This window comes from Rhea pennata, chromosome 2 (assembly GCF_028389875.1).
Source record: "Rhea pennata isolate bPtePen1 chromosome 2, bPtePen1.pri, whole genome shotgun sequence".
Lineage (NCBI taxonomy): Eukaryota > Metazoa > Chordata > Aves > Rheiformes > Rheidae > Rhea > Rhea pennata.
In genome coordinates, this window is record NC_084664.1 from 146,992,502 (window position 1) to 147,014,489 (window position 21,988).

The following is a 21,988-nucleotide window of genomic DNA, read 5'->3' on the forward strand; positions in this document are numbered from 1 at the left end:
GGCATGGTTTCATTGCTCTTCAGTTGTGAGAAATAATAAATGGTCATTCCTTGTTCTCCTTTCAATGCTGTTTGTACTTCTATAAACCTTTGTCATAACGATCCTCTGTTATCTCTCTCTTTGTTTTTTTTCCTAGTAAGGATCATCAATCTATTTATTTTCTTCTGATATAATCACTACTTGACTGCTGTCTCTGTTAATCCCTGTCACAGGTTCGGTATATATTTTCAGTTCTATTTTTTGAAGGTGAAGTGACCAGAATTTTGCACAGTATTAAAGCCCTTGGATTTATATAGTAGGAAAATGGCACCTTCATTTTTTTTTTCTTTCAGTTTCCTAGCTATGTTGGGTATTCTATATGCATTTTTGGACATCAGGTTTTGAGCTAGTGTTTTCAGAATACTATTTACAAAGATTTGATTTTTTTCCTTAATGGAAATAATTAATCAAAAGACTCTGGGGACATATTTATACTTACTGCTATATATTTAATCTATTGTTTAGTAATTTTCAATTATCAAAACTCAATTTCAGTGACTTTTTTCAAAAGAGAATCACTATTATGAAATTCTTCTGGAAGTCCTTATAGTCAGTTTTAGAAATGAATAATTTTATATCATCTCTCTGCAAACTTTGTCTGCTTAATATAACTGCTTTTCTTGAATAAATGGCGAAAATGTATTGCACAGTGCAGAAGCTGACTCAAACTGATCATTTTTTTCTGTCATTGCTTCAAATCAGTTACTGATTATTAATATCTAAGAGGTTACCTATTTGTCTGTGACACGCCGACGTCTTAAGAAGTTTTGACAAAAGTCCTTACTAAAATCTTTTGGAAAGTACAATACATCACCCTAATTCGGATCTATTACCTATTTCAAATAATAGCTTTTTTCTGATACAATTGCTCTCTACAAAAATCATATTGACTCTCTTCTGGCATATTTACTTATTTATCATTTAATATCATTTCTTCTACTAGTTCTCTAGAAAACATTAGGAGATCTTTATGATTGTTCATTTTATTTGTGACATTCTGTTCTTCTCTTTTTGAGTCTAATTTAGAGATAATTTGTACATCATACTTTTGTAGTTCAGTGAGCTCATGTTCTTCGAGCATTTCTTGAGTGGTATAATCAAGTGGTGACAACTTGCTATTATTTGAATTATTAGTTCTGAATGCCTTTCATTGGCAGCTCTGTCTGAGGCATTTCTTTAGACTTGTTCTCTATTCTGTGCTGTAAGAACTGCTTAAGTGTCCCTGTAGTAAACACAGAAATTATCTTCCTCGAGTATGTTTTCTCTTATGTATGCTGCCTTTTCGTTTTGACCATATATTGGATTAGTGCTAGTCTGTAGAAAACTATCTGCTTATTATAAGTTAAAACATTTTATTCTTAGTTTTAGTCCCTCGGGCAACTAACATCTCCAGATATTCTGAATGTTCTCTTCTTTTTCACTCATTTTGATGTGGTTTCTACGTTTTAAGGATGCTTTTTTGGCTACTTCTAGATTTCTGTGTAACTATACTGAGGAGTTGTTTACTTCTTAACTTCTTTTTCAAGTACCTTTTGTGCAGTGATCTACATTTAGTCTAAGCGTCTAATATCGTGTCCTTCTGCCATAGACAAGCACACTATGAATAAGCATTTTATTTTTCTACTTGACTGGTTTAATTTCTTTCTAACACATCTTAAAACAGAATTTTTAGCCTTCCCATCTACAATAAAGATAAATTTATGTATGTTTTTTCTCCGTCTTAAAGAAGCTGTTGTAATTCCATCTTCAGCTAGATCATGTGCGCTTCTCATGATAAAATCAGATGTTGTTCTTTTCTTATGTGTATGTTCTGAGTAATTACTCCAAGAAATAATGATTGATAGCTGTTAAACACTTGGAATCTTCATCATGTCCTGAGGTGGAATTATCTGATCTGCACAATGTCAATTTACAGTTATTATTTAGTTTTCCATCTTGGCAGACTGTCTGATCTCATTTCATGGTCCTCATACTAATCTCTGACTCCAGAGAAGCCCCACCAGGTCCCTCCATACCATGGAAGCAAGTCTAGCACACCTATAGTGGCAACAGTTTACTGCCCTGCTCCAGCCTTTTGCATTCAAATGCAGAGTTGCGTGACATGGACTGTCAAACATGACCAACCACATGATTTGCTACCCCTATATACCATATTTCCTCCCTTTTCTCTCTACAGATTCTTCCATTTTACCACCCTCATCCCCTCCCAAACAAAAACCTTATCCTAATTACTTTTACCCCATTGATCTCAGCTTCACTACATCTATACCTAGATTTGGTATTTCTGGCACCGTACATGCATGGCTGCACACAAATGGTATGGACACCCTGGAACTGCTACCCTTGCACGATTGTACTCCCCCACTGATCCTCAGCACCATCTCAGCACCAGTCTGTGGGGCTTGGCCCTTTCTCCCAGCAGCACCCATGACATTTGGCCATCCTTTGCAGTGCTGTCTAATTTTGGTCAGCTTTTGAGATTGTTATCTGCTACATACAATAGCTTCCTCATATCATGTCCTGTAGTTTCCCTTGTCCAGTTCAGTTAACTTGACCTCAGTAGATGGCCAAGTCAGTCGCCTACTTAACTGCCTGCAGCTCTAACACTGTCAAGCAGAACTCAATGATATTGGTGCTCCCCAAAGCTTAATGCAAAGGTTTGAACTGCTCTCAAGGAAGTGTCAGATCTGTAACTGCCTTGTGCTGGAATTTTACTCATTAGTAACATGATTTTAAGGATCAGAAAGTTCATTTAATTAAACTTGTTTCTTCTGAAAGACTACAGAAAATATAGCCAGCCATCCTAGAACAAATATCTTAGTACTGCATGCATGTACCAGGTCATATGTAGTAGCAATGATGGAAGAAGAGAAATAATGGAAAAAGAAACAGGTCAATCTTTGGCTGACACATAGAAACAATATTAAACCAACAATCTAAAGCTGAAGAAGAGACCAATTATTTACCGATGAAAGAGATTCTCCTTATTGCTTTAAAAAAATCTTTGCAAAAGAGAAAATACAAAACACTAAATACAGAGCTTGTAAGAATAGATCAAGTGAATCCTGTGAATTACTATGGGAAATCATTGAAGACTGAGCCAGAAATAGAGTCTGATATATGGAAGATGTGCAAGAACTCTTCTAGTAAAAGTCTATTTAATCAAAAGGTAAGCTGAACAAGATAACTGGAATTAATTTGGGATTTTTGTACAACTCAGAGATCCCAAAAATGAAAGTATCAATGTTTCACTAATATTTAATCCATTGCAGATATATCTCATATCAGTATGGGTTTGATTTCAGTAGATTTCTGGTAAATAACAGGGTGGCTTCTATGCCCATTGCACCAGCAGCAGTGAAGAAAATCTATACTAAGATGGATAACTTAACGTTACTAACTAGTGGATCAAGAACTATGGATCAAGAAATGCCTATAAGAAGCCCTGTTTTGGGCAGGAAAATCCATGTGTGGAGGGAGCTATACTCCCTATGTGCTTAGAATTAAATCTTGGAAATGGTCAAGTACACACTGCAGGCTGGCAAAATCAATGCAGGTTGTTTAGGAGTCCTTACATATGGATGACACCAGTCCCTTTTGATAGTTTTTAGTCACATTATGTCCACAGGACTAATGAGGTATTTTCTTTACTGTTTTTACTCCTCCTTTCAGTTTTCTAGCCTAGCTAATCCCTTGTCATCTCTAATATAGCTCCTCTTAGGAAATTTAAAAAATAAAGCAAAGCTTATAAGACTTACTTGATGTGTATAATTGGTTCACTTAGTTTGTATATTCTGTTACTTTTCCTTTGCCTGTTTAGATTGTTATGCACAAAAAAGGTAAACATTCCTCACTTGTGAAGCCAAGAATTTATTGTTTGTCCACATAAAATTTTAGCAGCATAACCAAAATGGAACAGATAGTTATTATTAGCTCGGTTACAAAGATGCTAACATTCACCACCTAAATTATTAATACAAAACAAATCTCATAAATATATTTCAGGTTAAAGCTGCTGTACAAAGAACCTCTCCCAATGCCTTCTTGAGTTTTACTGGTATTTTGCCCAGCCTTCCACTGCTCCTCTGGGTCTTAAGGTCAACAATTTCCTTCAGTCAGGGAAGAGACTTACAGCAGGTTGGTAACATCCTGAGGCTTTTCAGTGGTAAGATCATGATGTTCATGGGGGAAATTTTCCGCCTTTTTGCCAGGATGAACATGATATTGATATTGATGATTTCTTCTTCCTCACCTTAGGGTCTGCTTAGGTGTGGTTTCTAACGTGTTTCCCACTTTGTTCTTTCTTCATTGGAATTCTGTGTTATATCCTATCTTACTATATAAAATTGACGTTTTATTTATCTTGGACGTATGCAGTTTACCCTGTTTGTTACCCTTAAAACTGGATTTGCCTAGGTCTTAAGCTTGCATTGCTATCAGTAAATGGCCACTGCTGAACAGCTGGTAGACCAGGGGCCTCTAGTATCTATGTCCACCTGTCACCCTAGGCCTATATTCCTGCTGCATCCTAGAGTTATTCCCTACTTTATTTTACACAACATAACGGTTTGTTATTCCTGTCTATAGTACAGGTTAAATCACATAATTACACAAAGTTAAACAAAACTAAAGCAAGCTCAGTAACAGTTCTATCCTTAAAATATTTATTTTAAAGTTGAGTTTTTTCCTTGTTTGATCTCCAGTGCTACCATAGAAAGAAATTAAAAAAATATTGATAACAAAAGTAACCACATTCTTCTTTGGATGGTATGTTGAATACTGTCAACAAATTTCTAGGAGAAGTTCGGGGAAATTTTGATTCCCAGGGGTAATTTACTGCAGGTGATTCAGAGAAAATGTGCTAATTTAACCTAGTTTATTATATATACTCCAGCATATGATATAAAAGAGAAGATAATGAAGTATTAGAACATAATTTGCTAAGAATTTGTGAAGTCATTTTAGTACAACAAGAGGTAGACACAAACACTGGAGGAAATAGCTTCTTATAAAGGTTGAAGATCTTAACAACAAAGAAGCTGCTCATCAGTTAGTTTTGAGCAGGGTGTTATAGAGGTTGTTATAATTCACTTAAAGCTTCTTAAATGGTCATATGTCAATTTTACTCCCACTTTCTTCTCCCATTTGGTTGAGGCACATCAGGTTTATCTATATAGTCCAAGAATAATCATAGTGGCTGGATATCTATGGAGCTGGTGCTTACTAGTATTAGGGGATGTAAAGATCAAGATTTTCAATCTACACAGTTGCCTTCCTAATCCACTAACCCAGACCTGTGTAACTTAGCATGGACTAATTTGCTTCAGGATGTGTTTTGAATTTCTTTAACTCTAAATCTTAAATTTATCTGGGAGAAAGCTGTGTCATTGGAATGGCAGGGGGACTTCCGATAATAAAAGTTACTAAGGGTCTTCCCTAGTGTTAATATTTATATCTGAATGACGTTTGGGCATTATTGTGTTGCCTTGGAGTACCTTACAATTTAAATAGTGAGAATATATGATGGGAAAGAAAATAAATATTGCCCCTATGGATAATACAATGAGGCAAGGAGATATTCAAAGTCCTACATTTATTTTAATAATATAGTTTTATGCACATATTTTCTGTTGTATTCCTATTCTTAAATTGATGGAATAAAGAATGGGTACATAAGACTGCAAAAGATATTCTACAGCAATTCAATCTGTTGTTGTTTTAAGCCATGGCATCGCACAACCTCAATCATAAACTCAAAGTCAATTTTCATTTAGGCTTTCAGTGCTCCTAACTGGAGGATTTCCCAAACAGTCACTTAAATGGCCAAATATGTTCTTCTATTAACCAGGTTAAATACATTCCTGGAAAAAATGTTTTTATACCAGAATTTACCTTTAGCTTAGGCAAAATGATCAACTAGTTGATGTTTTTTGTCCCCATTTCACTTTGTATTTATTGCTCCTGAAATGAGAGTATTACAAATTCAAGCTTCAGAAAAATCATATAATTTAATCAGTATTTTTATCTGTGAGTATGAATTTTTCCCAGGTGTAAATTTGCCCTCTTCAAAACTGTGTCATATTAACAATTCATATTTTTATTGTGACCAGATAATATGCTCACATATTCCTTCCTCATCACTTCTTTTCAGAAGGTGAGTTTTCAGTTTATCTGAGAAATTATTATTAGTCTGTAAAAGCAAGAAACTTTCACATTTTATTTTATTTTATTTTAAGTATTTTTATTCTAGCTGTTCCACTTCTATTTATTCTTTTTTTATCTCTTTTCAAAGTGAGTCCATTCTTTAAATCACTGTCTGTCTTCATCTTCTTTTATGCTAGTAATGTATTTTTTCTATAGGATCATTAATGGAATTTTATACTAAATCATTTTCAAACCAGTCCTTGAAGAAAACCATCTTTCTCTTTGCTCCAGATCTCAAGTTTTGCGATTAGGCATTAAGAAAGAAATATAATATATACCAGTCAGTAAGTTATGCAAATATTCCTTTGATTTTCCTTTGGTAGGTTACATATCTTTCAGACCTCTTTAACACATCTTTAAAATACCTTCCCAATATTTCAAGTTAATCCTCTTTTCAGTGAACTTCTGTGCATCACTGGTTTTGCTTTCTTTTAGAAATTTTGGACAATTTTGGAAAACAGTTATATAAGATGACTAAACTTTCAGTTGCTAGGATAATACTGCATCAAAGGTTATGAACAAAGCAGAGGCCGTCTCTCATTTTTAACTTACTTTAATGTCAAAAAAGATGAAAAATATATCACATAGCATCATATGGTTTATAAATGTATCTTCAAGCATGTCAGTCTATAAACCAAGTTCCTAGTATGTAAACATACTCAACAAAAAAACATGCCACGTTTACTACATGTCCTAAATCCATCAATGTGCCCTCTTTAAGAAAATTTAATCATCTGCCCTCCTAAGTAATTTAACCAGAGGAGGATGTTCCTTCCCTGAAAGATTTATCTGAAAAAAAAAAAAAAAAAAAAAAAAAAAAAAAAGATAATATTTGTATAGGTTTTTTTTTAACTTTTTTTTCTCTGTATTTCACATCTTGATCATGCATTTAACTCATGAAGCAGAATGCAGAAACATGTCCTGTAGGTGGGAAATCAGGATTATGTTTTCCTATGTGATTTACTCTCATCATATCTGTAATTTGTTTCCTTAAATTCTACACATTAACAGATGTTGTTTGCAGAACTGTGGTGTGTTGAGTGGGTTTCATTGCTTCAGGAAAATGCCATTTGACATCTTCCATTGGTGTTGCAATGGAAGATTGCAACAGGGTTTCAATGCTTACTTGAACTAGCACACATGCAAAGGAGTAAAAGATAAGAGATTGAAGAAATGGTTAAAAGACTGTTCCCATAGTAATTAAAAGGCACAAAGATTTAAAAGAAATTGTCTCTAACAATGTAGCTGATGTCTATTTGATGACAGAAGAAACAATAGTGTGTAACAAGCTAGTAGGTAAAGTAATGAAGAGAAAAGATTGATAAAAATAGAGGAAAAATATCTAGATTACATAGGGTGATAAATGGACCAGTAACAGAACTCTACAAATGGAGTGCATAGAATGGTCCCCATAAAAAAGAGACTATATGAACTAATGAGCTCTGAAGCTTTTGCTAGCTTTTTGTGAAATCAGAAAATAAGAAAATCTGTAGTAATAAAGTGCTACTTATAAAATTATTCCAATAATGAGTAAGAATGAGTTACCTACAAAGAAAATAGTCTTTTTAATTAAATTCATTTTACTGCGGTAAATTTTATTATCCACCCTGAAGGTTTGGTTGGGTGCTTTTTTGGCAGGGAAGGAGCAGAACTGGCATAATATGAATATAATTTTAGAGTAGAGAATGAAGCAATGAAGAAAAGGGATGCTTGGATAGTCTGCCAAGCGAAACAGATCCTCCCTCAGTATAAGAGCCGTCAGTTTTGCAGTTACAGGTGTTTCACATAAATACATATATTCCCCCAGCAAAAGAACTATTCTTGTAGATGGGCCAATCCATTGGTTTCCCTAAGAAAGGTCATTCAAAATGTACATCCTTTTTTCCACCAAACCACTTCCACAGATAAATTCTGCTAGCACAGTTCTTCAAAAGTAGAGCCACCGGTCAATCCCATCTATGTCTGCACTCCTCTTCTTTACTCACTTATCCCCCTTCTCAACCTTATTTTTTCCATTGTTAGTACTTTTCCAGAAGATAGGACACCAAACACTTGAAGAAGTTACAACATAAAGATGAAACAGCCCGAAGGAAAAAAGTAAATATTCCAAAGTGGAATGACTGTTGTGTCAAAATCACAACCAAGCCTCTGGAGTACCAGATCAAAAACATCATTCAATTTATGTGGAGTGAAGAAACATAATTTATATGTCAAACTAGAAGTTTACTGATGGTCTCATTAGATTCCTAATAGTCTGAAAAAAATTGTTATTCCATTTACAATGATAGTAATACTTGCATATAAACTTCCCATAAGTATTACAGTTCAATCTAATGTAAACAGCCTATATTGAATCTACTCCATTATGCTCACTGTTCCTGTTCCTTCTGCATCCTAACATCATTAGAGTTAGTCTTGCTCAAGAAGATGGCAGGAAAAAGCTTTTACATTGAATTATCTGCATCATGATTTCTTTGTCAGAAGGAGTGTGATATTGGTGGTAGGTGTTTCTTCTTTCTCAATCTGGAGTCTACTTGGGGTTATGTTTATGCATTTTTCTAATACACTTTACACCTTGTTCTTTCTTCATTGGTTAGCAATTCTACATTATATCCAAATTCATTGTATAAGGTATATTTTACATATGCATACATGTATACATATATATATATATATATATATATATACACACTGGATGCTTGTTCTGTTTTATCCCTAAAACCAGTATGACCCAGGTTCCAAGACTGTATTCCTTTAATGACCAGTAACTGACCACTAATGATTTATTGCTTTCTTGTGGTCTCTGGTCTTATATTGTGCCCACACTTTCAAGGTCTCTGCTATCATACTATGCCTGTACTTCTCTTCATTGTATTATTATTATGGGGTTATAAATAAGTCATTCTACCAAATCACAGAAGCACAGAGAGCTGAGGTTAGAAGGCACTTCTGGAGACTTTCTAGTCCTATCACTCTGCTCAGAGCAGAGTCACCTGGAGCAGGTTGCCCAGGACCGTGTTCAGTAAGGTTTTGAATATCTCCAAGGATGGAAACTCCTCAACTTTTCTGGATAACCTACTCCAGTTTTCAATCACCCTCACAGGACAGAAATTATTTTATTATTTTTAAGTGCAGTTTCATGTATTCCAATTTGTTCTCTTTGTCCTTTGTCCTGTCACTAGGCACTACTGAAGAGAGTCTGATTCTCATTTTTTTTTAACCCCCTAAGCAGCAGTATAAATACCTATGCACATTGATAAGATCCCACCTTCTCTTTTCCAGACTGAACAGTCCCAACTCTCTCAGCCTGTCCTTGTATGAGAGACACTCTAGTCCCTTCATCATCTTTGGGACCATTTGCTGGACTCCAGAAGCTCCATATCTCTTTTGTACAGGAGAACCCCCAGACCTGAACACAGCACTCTAACTTTGGCCACAGAACACACAGTAACTCAGAATATACAGAATAATCTCTACACAGAACAACAATCAATTATTACTATTTATTAGTTACAGAAATATATCAAAATTAATATAACAGTAAGTGTTGCATCACACAATTACCCAAAGTTAAACCAAAACTGTGACAGATAGTACTTACTTGATCATTTAACAGATAAACAAACAAGATCCAGGCAGGCCAGTATAAATCCAAAAAAGTCTGACCAATCCTATTTGCAGAGTTAATAAAGAGCATGTGTTTTTTTAATAGCAATGGTGATAACATGCTACAGGATAGAGAGGAATACTTCATTACATGTTCATAACAGGTACAGGATATGTATGGGCCTTACAGATGGAATGTGTCTTAATTACTTCAATAATACATGTCAGTGAGAAAGGATGTCCTAGACTAGGATCACTTGTACAGCAGAACTCTGACAGACTGTATCAAAGGATCAACTGCATGTATGTCACTGGCACTTATTAGAAGAGTATATATCCATTATAAGGCAATTGTATTTAAACTACATGAGTCTTGAAATGCAATAAGAGTAAAAATATTGAATTAAGCATTATGGGAATAAGTAGGGCTTCCTTACTGTACCAGGAAATTATGATGGAAGCTATAAATATACTCCCAAACTTATACAGTGCCTTGTCTTAATACTTCATCCGTAAAATGCCGGGCTGATCTTCAGCATTCTCTGTTTCTAGGATTGTGTCAGCACTCCTACTGCATGTCTAGTTTTCTATTTAGCCATCCGTTTAAATATGAATTTGCTTCAAACTCTATGCCATCAACCAACAAGTAGAAACAGTGTTATACACCGATCTGCATAGTTCTGCTCATCAAGGCTATCCAGAAGTTCCATTATTAGAGCCAACTCAAAGTTTAACCCTGATTTAAAGATTAAATTGTTCTTCATGTTTTTATGGTAGAGCTCCAGCTGGAATTCCTTTCTTTTCCTACAGTAAAAAAAAAAAAAAAAAAAAAAAAAGTCACTGTTTATCTTAGGAGGATTCTGCGCAGCTGCAGAGATCAGCTCAGAAAGAACCCTAAAACTAAATTACTTTTGAAAGCTGGCTGTAATCATTCCCCTCGTCCTGCCACCTGTGGTATTATCATGTATTTATCTTCCTAAAAATTGTCTGTGAGAAGGCTCTAGGCCCGTATAGACACTTACAGTGGGTCTTTCTTCCAGCCATACAAAAATCAAAACTAGCAAAAAAAAAAAAAAAAAAAAAAAAAGAAAGGAAAGAAAGAAAGAAAAGAACAAAATGAGCAGCTTTTCATAACACAATATTTCACAACAGTTTTAGCATCTAATTTTCAAGATATATTGAAGGATGCCTTTTGAAAAGTAAGCCATTTACAGGTGTCTCAAACTAATCAGATTAGTCACTTCTACACGACTGAAACTTTCTTCAACTAGAAGCCAGGCTGCCTGCATTCTCTAAACATGCACCTGTTGCCTGATGATACAGTTAAGAAGCTTTTGTTTTGTTTTACTTTTGTTTTTTACTATTTTCTCTTTCTCAACCTTATGCTAGCTATATAACTTACAGTCTGACCAAGGAGAGAAAGTCCCTTTTTGTTTATTTCAGAATATATAAAACTTTCTGTATGTATCTATGCCCCTTTAAAACCACAGGGCACAGTACTCTATGTTGAGATATTCAATACTTTTAGCTCTTTGTCTGGTACTTTACATCTTCAGGCAAATGCACATCTTGTTTTATGGACTCTGTCAACTCCAGTTTATTTCATAGCACTTTTGACTGTCATGAATTGCTTGCAAACAGACTGCCTTAGGATGTATGCTCATGTCACATATGTTTAAATATCATAATTGTTCTTCCTGCTGTAGTAAAACTTGCTGAGGGGCAGTCATAAGTGACCAACAAATTTATCTCCTTTCTTTTATTTACAGTCAAATACTCTTTGTTTGCAAATGAAAGACAAAATGCTGTTTATCTTAACCAAATATGTTACTAAGTAGCGTGAAGGCAACCTGACAATGCTCGTAGTATTTATCTGCTGTATATATCATAGGAAAAACATTCGGATTTTTTTCCCTGTTTCCATATGTTCTAGAATAAAATCTCATTGTGTTTTTTATATGAAGAACAAGTTTACCCAGGCTATTCATTTTTTATAAATTTTCTTTCATCACAAACCATCCTCTTTTATATTTTGCAACAGTTGCTCTAAGAATAAAAGAAGTGATCAATGGCTGGTTTGTGATACTGTACTCCAAATCTTTGGCATAATAGTGCTTAGTAGACAGCATTTGGGGAACCCTTGGAGAAAGAAACTACTCAATAGGCTCAGGTGGTTATGAGTAAATATTGTTTGTAATATTTCATTAATTGCCATAGTCTGCATATGCTACCTGTACAATTTATATTATTCAAGTCAATCTAAATGAGAAGAAAACAAATAATAAAACTGTTTTACCTTTTTACTTTCTCTCATTGAAGTAATTGCCTTACACAGCTCCTGTAATTAGTGGAGGAGGTTGGTTGTTCTTTGTTTTTTGTTTTTGTTTTCTGTTTATAGGAAATTAGATTGAGCCCTTGTCTTTGTCCTAGCCCTTGTGGTTCCAGTTTGTGCTTTTTAGCTTGAAAAATGTAAATTTGGGGCAGAGATAACACAGAAAAATAGGTGCCCATGTCACCCATGTGATAGGTGACAATAATAAGGAAAGTGGTAGGAAGAAGCTTCCTTACCAGAAAATAAAAATTATGGTGTGTTATGTGATTAACAGCTTCATTTTCCTAATGAAACGTGAAGCAGAATGGAGGGACCTAAATATGGTGCAGTGTCACCTATGTTGGTTATTGAGGGGGTTCCTGCAGTGAACTGCCCCAGAAGTACGCACTTGCACTTTGTTTTGAAGAACTCTCCCCAAAAAGAGAATCCGTGACCGTATGGAGTGTGGACAATCATGAAATTAGGACCTGGGAACAAGCTGGAAGGCTGAATTATTTCACAGTGCAGATATTTTCCCAGTTTGGTTGAAGGCAGCAGAACAAATCACAGAAAAGTCAAAATGATATTTTAGGAAATTGTATCATTAGCAAGAAATCTCTGCATGCTAAACTGGTGTTATTTCCTCAGATTTCCAGATTTCGTAGTTATGCCCAGAGACTTAGAGCTTTGGAGTGCTATTGTATTATTGCATAGATGAGAGGACTTATTTGTGTCATGTCAAATGTCCAGCAGTGAAAACCATGCAGAGTATCTGTGCATGTTACTGTCGAAGAAAATAATTTGTTAAAGAGCATTGTATTGTTGCATAAACATAGCACAGACTGGAAGAATTAAGGATAGGTTTCACAGGTAAAATTGGACTCACACTTCCATGAAAATTAACCTAAATTTGTCAGATTTATTTTTGTCACAAATACAGCTGTATGAGGAATATTCATAAGAGTAGGTTTGCAGTAGGCATTTCTTGTTAGTAGGAGATCATGAAAACTTAAAGAGCCTGGAAGCTTCCTTTCCCTCTTCCTTGCTTGACAGACATAAGGACTCTACTCAGTGTGTCCTTTGTGCATTGCAACTGTTGAAGATGAGCTGTTTAATCCTAAATGCAAAACTTCTGCTTAGAGATGTAGATAAATTGGATTGCGCTCAATAGTAATGATGCTTTCTACTTCTGCAGTAACTTACATTAATTTGCATAATTATTAATGAAGTCACATAGTATCATTCCCACCATAAGAACAGCTATTGTCCCTATTAAAAATAGGTGAGGTGTGTCTTAAATAATTTTCTATTTGAAGTTAATCGCAAAATCAATTCATTATAAACATGTTGCAGTAAATAAACCTTGATAAAATAAATATTATCTAATATCTTGTAGAAAACATCTAATATCTCACAGCTGACAAACATTACATTAACGAAACGTAAGTCTCAATCCATTGTTCCGAGATAGAATCACAGGATCACAGAACGGGTAAGGCTGGAAGGGACCTCTGGAGACCATCTAGTCCAACCTCCCTGCTCAGCAGGGTCACCTAGAGCATGTTAGACAGGGTTGCATCCAGGTGGGCTTTGAATATCTCCAGAGAAGGAGACTCCTCTTCATGCTTTATGTCGTATAAGGTATATACATCTGGCAATTATCCACATTCTAAGAGAACAGCAGCATCAAAGAAATAAATCTTGAATTTCTCTATGAGTCTCTAGTAGCTTCAATACTAGGCATTTATGAAAGAATCAAATATAATTCACTTATTTGGCAAGCATAGTAGGGAAAGGACAGGCAGATACAATGATGTGCTCTGTATCCTCACGTTTATAACATCTCTTGTAACTGCTGAAAGAACTAAAGTAATCTTAGAGTATTTTAGCATTAAAAAGTTTGTGACCTTTTTATTTCTCATCCCACTTCTTGCCCTAAGTCCATGTGGATGGGGAGAATAAATTCAAGAAGCATCAAAAGCGCTGAACTATCTTTTAACATAGAGAAAACCTAAGTTTTAAGTGTTTTAGTGTCAGCTGCTTGAAAACTATAGGAGAATAATAGCCTGGTTATGCTTACACATTTTCTACATGTCTTTCTGAAGACAAAATAAATTAAATGTAAAATAAAAATTAAATTGTTATGAAATATAAGTTTTATTTTTTCTTTTTTTTAATCTGTTGCAAAGTATGTCATGATCACAACAGACTAAAATAGCATGTAACAAAGGGTAATTAAATTTATAAAGCCATATGGCATACATACCTTCATGAAATTAAATTATAGTAAAAAATTAGTGAAGACTGTTATAAACTCATTGCCTGGCATTTGTGTTGCCAAGTGGAGGTCTGTGCTAAGGTTCTGTTACTGATATGCAAAAAGATACTAAAGAAAGCATGTATGCATATGGATTGTATTTGCCAAAGAATTTCTGGAACTGCCTAGTCACCTATATCCTGTGTTCTTTTCTACATGGATGACTAATAGCTAAATGCCGTCAACAGTGTCAACTACAGTTGGGTAAATCTTGAGAAGTTATCTTGTGTAGGGTGATTAAAAAAAAAAAAAAGAAAAGAAAAGAAAAGAAAAGAAAAAAATCCCTCTTTATTTATAAGCTAATAAATACAATAAAAGAAAAAATTCTCTTCAGAATTTCATGAAATATTAAAATAAAAAAAATCATTTCAAAAAGCATTTTTGTCTTTTTAATGTTACTATTCAGGGATGTCAAGTGAATATATATTATGCTAAGTTGTAAATGTCATTAAGAATGAGGAGCTTTCTCTAGAATAACAAAAATATTTTAGCCTTCTGTATGCTCCTTCTCACATAATAAAAAAAAAGGAAAAATGACATTAATATGACATGTAAAAAAATACTAGAGTGATAAGCAGGAATAGAAATGTTGTTGCATTTTTGCTTTGATTATTTTGTATTCAATTTCATTCATTTAGTCAAATGTTTTCATTTTTTATTTCATTATAGTGTGCATAACAATGAATGAAAAAAATGAAATTAGATTTTTTTCCACATCAGTATGTGAAAATATTATTTTAAAAGGGACATGAAATGTTATGATTTAAATTAAAACCATCCATAATGTAAAGCAGAGGCTGCTCTTTGATAGAAAAAAATCATGTATTAATAAATTTAAGATCAACCATGTAAAACCAAATTATATAGTTCAGACAAATAAAAAAACATATATTCATGCAGTTTATAAGTACAAGCAAAGACTATGTTTTTTTCTGCATTGTCACAATCTACATATTAAAATAAAAACAAAATATGACTACACATACATGTATCTGCTAATCATTGTCATTATATAATGCAGTCAATATGAACATCAAAACTTTAGAGCACAGGTAAATCATTAAATACATTTATGCTCTTTGGAAAGGGAATAGGAAATTACATACAGAAAATATATATATAAATATTTATGCATGTATGTATGTATGTATGCAGTTACTTAATGTAGTTTTGGGGAAAAAGTGCTACATTCTATGTACCTATTTCATCTGGTAACTTCATGGGCAACTGCATGTTCTTTTTCATCAATAGATTCCTTTTTCCATGATTTTTTACCAAAAACTTTAGTTAAAATAATTAAAATCATTGTTAGTAGTTCATGAATTTAAGGTGATAAATTTACCCTCAGAGAAGCTAAATGAAAATAAGTCATAATAACTATCTTTGATTTATGTTTTTGAGTCTGAAAGAGGGATAAGTAGGAAAACAATTTTGTTTTTCATTTCATTCTTTTTCTTTTCTTTTAATGGAAAAGGAGAATTAAACAACCAGATTGTTCGTCTTTCTGCTGAAATACAGACACAAGCAGCAATGAAGATTGCCAGAACGACTAAATTCACATATAATTCTGTATATGGATTTGTATATTTCATAATTATGAGAAGCAGGAGCAAACTGCATATATCCCCAAAAGGGCGTGGTAGAAGTTTGGATTCGTCTAGCTCTAAAGAAATTCCCCTTCTTTTCCTAAAAGTACTTGATCGACAACTGTGATTTGTTACCTCTTGTTGAAGAGTATTCTCGTAATGTAGATACTTCATACAGCATCTAGATAAGGAAAGAATTAAAAAAGTATATTCTTTTTGGACTCTAGACCTACATTCATTTTCTCTTAATTTTGTGATTAAGCAGCATATCATTCTTTGTTTTACATCATAATACATCATAGCTTCCATCAAAATGTCACTTAAGGTGGAGCTTTAAAATTATTGAAACTATTTCTTGTTTTTACACCATATATGTTTTGTTTTATGATACTTAATTGATAATCTTAATATTTAATATTTAATTAGCATTATATTCTGGGTGATATTAGAAGGGTTAATTTGTCAAACCTACTGTAAAGTAGGAGCTGAATGGATGTTCCCTGGGGCTTAGGAAAATGAGATTTTGTACTGCCTAATTGTCAGAAAATAATACAATTAGCGCTAATCATTGTAAGGAGAGAAAAAAAAAATAAAAGATTAGTAAGGATCTACGTTATGATGTTACCTCAACTGATGATGGAGTCATAGTCCCTTAATTCTGTTCACTCTTTTTGCTGGTCATAAACACGTGACCTTACAGTAGTGATCACCTGGGACACAGCTGATTCAGATTTCTTCTGCGCTGCATGGGTATGAAGAATCCTTCCTTATATGTTTGTATAGAATTGTTTGCATGAACAAATTGTTTAGGAGCCTTTCGTCAAGGCAGTCTTGCCAGCTGGCAACTTATTTAGATGGAAAGAATGTTGAATATTACGAATCTGGAAAATTATTTGGGAATTTATTTTCTCAGTCATGTATTCCACTGATGATGTTCTCTCTTTTGTCTGTCTTCCCAATATCTTTGCTAATTTGGCAAAGTAGAACAAAAGAGACCATATTTCTGATCACAGTTCCTGTCTGGCGTCTGACAGTTTCCTTAGTTGCCCTCAAGAGTTTCTCTGTCATTTCTCTTGGCCTTCAAGTGGGTATGACTTCTAGGTGGAGGCTTTTAATTTGCACACTTCCAAAATCATTGTTCTTATCTCAGGAGATCTCAAAGTACCCAATAGCCAGCCTGCTACGCTTAGGGAAAGTATTATTAATTAATCTGATTCTCACACAATACAGCTTTACAGGAATGAGCAGCTTCTGTGCCTATAATGTGCACTAGAGCTCAGCCATCCTGTGGTCCTCTCTCTGCTGTGTGAATTCGCAGTAGCTCTATGGTATTTCATATCCTGTCCAGGATCAGTCAGGGTTGATCGACGAGTAATCCTGTCAGTTCTTGGATGAACTGTGAAGGCAGAACTTTTGATTTAGGTAGCACCAGCTTTTGCCCCCTTTCTTGGGAGAGGGAAGTGTATTATTTGACATTATTGCCTATTGATTATTTTCATGTGATAGAAAAGACTATGATATAGGTGATGTAGTGTTCCTTTTGGAAAGAGTTTTACATCTCAGAAATAAAAATGTGTGAATTATATATTTCTAAATAAGAGGAATGGCACTTTACAGAATATATTAAGATCTATTCATAAAAATTATTATCTAAGGACTTGGTATTATTATCACTTACTTTGTTTGTAATGGAGATTCCTAGAAGTGCAAGGAAAGAAAATGTGAAGTCACTACTATTTATGGAATTATGAAATATCACCTCTTAAGTTTAAGAAAGATTATTTCTTCCTCTTCTTACTGTACTCATGAGTAATTCTGTGCTTAGATTAATCTTTCTGTCTACTAGTTTTCAAAATCTTTAACAGAATGACTACTAAAAGTCTGATGATTCTAGATCGTGCTCCGGATGACATATACTTTAAGCATCAGATAACTCATTGTCATATCTGTAGATATTCCTTAGAGAGAAAAAAAAATCAGTAACTTATCATAGCCACAACAGCATCTTCAAGCCCATGCCCGAAGTAGCAAGTACAATAAATACTTATACTCTGTGAAGCTTGATCTTCAGTAACATTCAGCATTTCCCAGATGATGATAATACTAGAGCTTGCTAGGCATTCCCCCTTTATTGTCCGATATTGCTAGCTGCAATCTGAACAGCTGAATCACTCTGCTTTCAGTATTGTCGAATCTTTTGACATAGGAGATGAATTATTTCTAGAAGTTATTTCTTGGCTTCCCCTATTCCAGTTATCATATTTGCAAGGGAATCAGAAGAAAAGTAAGGTCTTTTTACCAGAGTTATGTATAAGTATTGCTTTAAATGTGGAGTGCTAATATTTATTGGGTAAGAACAGGATAAAAGAAGGAAATTGGCACAGTTTGGCTATGGTAATCCTGCTGTTATCCTCTCTCCTTCCCCTGTGTTCTGGGGACATGTAATCTTTATTTAGCACACTTGACTTTATGACCTTGTACAAAAATGAATTCTGTCAAATAAATAGAAAAAAAAAAAAATCTGGCCTGAAAAGCCTACTGTGTGGTGGACCTCAGCAAGCAGAAAACAAAACAAACAGAAACTCATGATGATACAGATGGAAGGCTCTGTTGAAAAAGTCAAAGTAGTTCATTTGCTTTCATGTATCAAATTTGTGATATACATCCATAGTACAGAGGTAAGTGACTTCTTAAAACTAGGTAGATTAGAGCTAGCAAACGGATTTAGTAACTTGAGTCTCAGCTCTGCAGTGCCTACAGTTGACTAAAGATCCTTTATTAAAAAAAATGGGAGATGTTTTGAACAGGATTTGCAGCACCTGTAAGCTGCTTAAAAAAGGGGAGGGGGGCATTAAAACAACAGAGAAAGGGGTCTCTCTCTTATGTGCCTCTCTGAAAATGTAGCTGAATCTTAAACACTGTTATTGACTTAGACACATAGTTTACTGTTTTAATCTAAAGTAGCGGTTGCTGCTGCTGCTTTTCATGCCTCGCCTCTGGCAGTCTGCTGCTTTATGCAGCTGCCTGCCATATGTATACTCTGAAGCTGACCTCATAACCAGAATGAGAAGTATTCCTAGTCTTTCCCACTGAAGCAAGGTCATAACAAATCCAGGATTGCAAATTTCATGGAGAACAAAGTGGAGCAGAAAACAGCACTACTTACCAAGGCAGAAAGATGTGTTACTTGGTGTAAAACATATAAGGAATAAATTGTAGCTTTGAAAATTCTGACCAGATATAAAGAAATGAGTCACAGATAGCTTTGTGACAGGTTTGCTGGAGAGCTTGTAGAATCGCCGCCCTTTCAGATATTCAAAACACAACTAGACGATGCCCCGAGCAATCTGATATAACTTCAAAGTTAGCTTTACTTTGAGAAAGAGGTCAGACTAGACAGACTAGGATCTCTTCCGCCCTAAATTATTCTGTGCCTCAGAATAAGTTCTCAAACAGTTGTTTTAAGTTATGGTACCTGTTTTCTGGATCCTAAATGACTTTTAGTAGGAAACAGATGCCTGCTCAGCAACTGCAGCAATCATGAGCATCTAAGGAAGCCTCAGATTTCTATGTGTGAGACGAGGTTTTTTAAGCTGTTCTCCAGAACTGAGGAAGCTATATTATGGCTAAATGGCAGCTTAGCTAATGTAAAAGCCTGAATGTCCAGTCAAAGCATTTTTTTCAGATTGGTCATTAGTGTTTGCCTCTGCTAAACGAATCAAAGGAACATATCTCCACAGAGTGCATGGAGAAACTTTAGCAAAAACTTTTGCAATAGTCGTGCCACTGAGCAGGAACCCAATTAGTCAGCAGTTAGCCAACTGGAAACACAGAATAAAAGGCAAATATACATTCTCCTTCCTCATATACGTATACATATAAACAACTAATTTGGGGATATTAAAGGATGACTATTTCAGTTGAGATTCATTCTTCTCACATAAAAGTAAGTAACTTTTAAAAGAGAACTGAACATTACTCTTTTGGAACATAGCAAAGGAAGACATGGTGGGAAAATTTCCAGCATGTGGGAGATTTGTAGTTAATGTCATTTTTAGTCGGAGAATTCAAATCCCTATTTTTATTTCTTAGAAGATTCTTCTGACCTCTTAGCAATGAATTTATGATTCATTACACCAGAGAGAAAAGAAACATGATTGTAGATTCTTGGGTACTCTGCATTTGTTCCAAGGTCTGCTTCTGCCAGCAGATTCCCCGATGTGACCTGTGGGACCTCCTAATATTGGAAAAAATAAATAAAACACAAATTTAAACACAAATTTAAAAAAGGTTACTGTGGGAAAGCAGATTTTTACCTTACCTACAACATTTCACTTACTCAATATTGCTCCCCATGGCTCTGAAAAAAATGGGGATCACTGATTTATTCATACAAGATATATTAATTAGATAAAAGGAAGGGGACGTTCCTGTATTAAGCGAAAAGAAGTTTTAGCATGATTTAGTCCATTATTAGAAAGAAGTAGAAAATATGTTAAAAATTATCTTTGCAGAGCAACAAGGTGACACACATATCTCACTTGAGCACAAAGTATTTTCCTAGTTTTCTGGAAACACAGGAGGTTGTTAAATAACATCTACTAGAAAGAAACATTTTTAAATAAGCTGGCCTGGATGTCTTTAAGTCACGTGTCCTAAATAAGCACGTTAGGACATCTCTGGCATGCATCTTTATGTGAAGCAAAACACAGTAAAAGCAATAAAGAGAGCATTTCTAGGGTATTTTTGTTATATCATCCAGCTGAATTTCAAAATTGTTTGGGAATTCTAAGTCTGATCCAAAGCTTATTGATTTTAATGTGAGAGTTTCCATCAGCTTCGATGTTCTGTGTATCACACTATGGTTACTCAAGAGGCTACTAAAAAAATCTGATAGATTAAAAATCCAGCAGCTGTTTATAAATTTATGCCTGCCAAATCCATATTCTGATCTGACTGATATCTGGTGCAGACCAAAATCCTTTGGAAAGTATATGGAATAAGTAAGAATTGAGAGAACTCGTTTTGAAATCATCTTATCTTAGACTCATAAGCTATTTTTTGTTTTCATTCCCTTTTCTTTCTTATTCTAAAATGTATAATTTTAACTCTGGAAGAAATTTATACCTTTTAAAACAAACAAAAAAAAAAATCAGTGTTAGAATCAGCTTTTGATGTTAGCTAATATTAGTCAATATTAATTATTTCTCAGACTTTTCAAAGTCTGCTAACCATCTGGAAAAGTCAGTAAAAGCACTAATAACAATATTATGACATGCACCAGTAGATAGGCTAGCCTTAGCTTTCATCTGGTTATTTACAATCAGCATATTCTTCTATTACCAATATCAATATTCTATTATCAATATCAATATCAAACTGCATTCACTAGCTTGAAAGGAAGACCTGAATAATATATATTAAATATATATTTTAAATATATATATATCCTCAAGGTGCCAGAGGATTTGTATATACTACAACTACAGGTTAGTCAATTCCCTAAGCTCAGCATGCGCCACATTTCTCTGACAGACCAGGCTGCATGAACAGGATGGGAGATGCCTGTCTTAATAAAACAAGTGGTTGAGTTAAAAACATAAGGGATAAGGAATATGTTGGTTATGCCTCCACACCTCTTTTGCATACACAGTTTGCATATAGGACACATAAAGCCTTAGAGTCAAGTAGCAGATAACTAGAGGTCTGGATCTGCTGCAGCAACCCTGTTGTTCTTGATAAATGCTAGTTAAGATTAATACTGTTTCGTCTGGGGAATAGAGGCAGAATTCTGTATAGTGGCGCATCTGACTACAGTTTACTGTGCTTTCTTTTGTGGAGTAGGAGTATTGAATGAACTAGAGAAAATAACCATTAAAAGTTTGTTATTATTTTTATTATTACATAATTCCAATTACCTGTGTT